Genomic DNA, 3,274 nt, shown 5'->3' with positions numbered 1-3,274 from the left:
TTTTTTTAATGGCTATGGTTGAGATTCATTGAAAACATTAGAGGTGGTTAGGACATATTTGGTATCAAAATTCGCAGTTAAAATATAGTTTAATTTTTTTTTCTGCGACACATCTATCACGCATGTATCTTACACGCAGGTATACATGGATATAAATGTGATACACATTTGATATAAATAAGATATATATGTGATATACAGTGTAATACACCTATTATTTTTTTCATATCCATCTTCTGCTTCGAATTTTCAATTCAAACCACAATAAAACTCCACCAAATCATCTCAAAATTGAGATTCAAACTTGAGTTTTTGACTAAAATTATCCCTTATCTATTGGAGTAGGTTCATTTTTGTCCTTCAAATATAACCCAGAGCATCTTTAATCCTTTAACTTTGCTAAAGTAGTGCACATTTGGTCTCACTAACAGAACCAACTTAAAAACTAACGAAAATGGCAAATTTTCTAACGATGATTGCCTGAAGCTTCTCAAATAATTTCCTTATGGGTTCTGTAAATTTGATTAGTTCAAAATAGTGATAACCCCACCTTTACCCAAAGAGTAATTAATGTAGGAAACATATATTTTTAAATTAACTATAATATGTAGAGAATTCATCTAACATTGCTCTCCTTCTTTCTTGATTGAGGAACGTTTTATTTTCTTCTTGCTTCTTCATTTCTTAGGTCAAAATAACTTATAATTAATGGTCAAATTTTCTAACGGTGATTGCCTGAAGCTTCTCAAATGATTTCCTTATGGGTTCTGTAAATCATTTCTTAGGTCAAAATTTGCCTACAACAGCAACAACCAATCTTTTTAAGCAGAAACTTACATATCAAAAAATATATCTCCAATCACTCTACTTTCTTGAGTTGCTTTCATATGGTCCTAGCTGACAGGCCCTCTTCTTACCTACAATTAAAAAAAAAAAATATCGTTACCGTATTATTAATATAATTAAATAAAGTGATATGTGTAATAAACTCATACCGGAAGCTTTACATGAACAGAAGATGCAGTAGGAAATGAGGATTCTTGTCGCACCATCTCATCATCATGAGAATATGGATACACGCGATTTAACTTGCAGGTTCTTTTGTTATAGCCTGGATTATGGCATAAGCTAAAATACAATTTTGTTTGCTTCCTTTTCATTTTTTGTCTACTTGCTCCAACTTCATTAGGCTCTTTTTTGCGAAGCTTTTGTTTTCTTCCTTTGGTACTTTGTCTTTCCAATCGTGGAGGCAAAGGAGGAACATTATTCAACTTAGGCCATATCTCTTGACCATTCATAGGTAGAATAGAAAATTTATAGATCGTTCTATAAGTTTCTACCTTATAACAATCATCCACATATGAATTAATGTCATCATGTTTAGTCCAAATCGCGACAATGGTATGCTTGCAAGGAATTCCTGTTAGATCCCATTTTCTACAACTGCATTTTCTATTTAGCAAATTCACAGCCCAGTTGTTCATTATGCTTGCTCCTATTATCTCATAATTCCATTCATTTGACTTCCTGGGAATAAATTCAACTGCTTTAGCTTGATTTTTATGCAATACATCCTTAATCTTGGGGTAAATATCACCATCATTCTACTTGGTACCTTTATCCCTATTTGCTTGCATCCTTGTCATAAGATGATACCTTATCTTCTCTAATAGAGTGATAATCGGCTTATCTCTAGCCTCAATGATCATGTTATTAAAATATTCACACATATTATTAAGTAAGGTATCACATTTCACAGTTTCAGGAAAGTGAGATTTAGACCATTCAGTAGGTGACTTTTTCTTGAGCCAATGAGCAGCTTCTGAATCTATATCAAAGATGTCAACCATACTATCCTCAAATCTTACAATCATGAGTGGGATTGTATGTTCTGATCTGAAATGTTCTATCTCGATACATTCTTGATGCTAGAATCTTCCATTTGCAATCTGGATGACCACAAGTTGCTTTCACTCTTGAGTTATCATTCTTGCACCACTTAATATACTTTCCTTCATTAACTTCATGAGTTATTACAACATATTTGAACTCATGCTTGTTTTCAAATATCAATTCTAATGGCAATACTGGTTTATCTCCGTCTGTTTTAGGATTGAACATCGAAAAGTTGAAACTCTCACTGTTAGAGTCACATTCTAAACTCTTTGTACTATCCGAGTTAACACAATTTGTATCACCTTCTTCAGCAGCCATTTTTTTCTTCACTTCTTCACTAACTTCATGTCTATGATTCACATTTTCATTATCATCTGAAAAATTATTTTCTGAGTCTTCAAATTCATTATTAGTCAAAAATGCTCGCTACTTACTTCTTTCTCTTGTTCTGCTCCACCAACTTCATTAGTATGTATAGGTTTTTTCAATATATGAATCAAGATATTCAAAGTACACTTCAACCATCTTATGATCTGGAATATTTTTGGATATATAACAGTGGCTTCTACATCAGTAGAAATAAGTCGCATTCTATTCCCGTACCTCTCACACTTGTGCCAAAAAGTAACAGAATCTTTCTCATAATCACATAGTTTTGCCATGGATTTGAATTGCGACAGATTCAACTCCGTATAGTTAACATAATCAATAAAATCTGCAGCTCCCCCAAGATAATATCTGCTGGGTTGATGCTTTATCGTACCACCATGTGTTACTTTTACACTGAAAAAAAAGCTTCATATGCAGGGTCTGCTAAAAAAAAACTTATGTTAGGGCTATATGATAAGAGCTAATTGAAGTTGTCATGTGTTATATAATAATTATTAAATAAACTAAAGAATGAAAAATTGAATCAACATACAGTAAAAAAAAAAAAAATCAGAATTTCTTCAGTTTGATAAAAATCCAAATAGTATTTCATGCTAAAATCTTACCATAATTGGGTATTTCACTACCATGACATCTAATAATCATTGTTGGAGATCAATAAATAGGCTTCTTCACTTTGAGTCCTCTTCTTGTTTCCGTCATCGAAGCTTTTTTGAGAGGCTATGGTTTTTGGTAATGGGTTTCTTTGTGGATGGAATTGGGGAAAAGTGCAAATGGAATTGGTTATCTTTTACTGGTGGGTTTAGTATTTTACAAAGTCACGTGAGTATCACATGGGTTAGCACCGTTAGTTTTTAAGTTAGTTCTGTTAGTGAGACCAAATGTGCTCTATTTAGCAAAGTTAAAGATGATCTGGGTTATATTTGAAGGACAAAAATGAACCTACTCCCATAGATAAGGGATAATTTTAGTCAAAAATTCATTTAAA

At 32.5% G+C, this 3,274-nt stretch overlaps 1 long non-coding RNA gene across 1 annotated transcript; it reads right to left on the bottom strand.

Annotated features, from left to right (window-relative positions):
* Positions 1–1,448: 1,448 nt before the first annotated feature.
* On the bottom strand, positions 1,449–3,040 carry LOC117280550 (uncharacterized). The gene is made up of 2 exons (XR_004511079.2): positions 2,892–3,040; positions 1,449–2,706 (listed from the first exon to the last, which is right to left on the bottom strand). It is a non-coding gene; the product is annotated as an uncharacterized lncRNA (long non-coding RNA).
* Between the last annotated feature and the right edge of the window lie 234 nt (positions 3,041–3,274).

This window comes from Nicotiana tomentosiformis, chromosome 3, assembly GCF_000390325.3.
Source record: "Nicotiana tomentosiformis chromosome 3, ASM39032v3, whole genome shotgun sequence".
NCBI lineage: Eukaryota > Viridiplantae > Streptophyta > Magnoliopsida > Solanales > Solanaceae > Nicotiana > Nicotiana tomentosiformis.
This window is presented reverse-complemented; position numbering and strand designations above follow the sequence as displayed.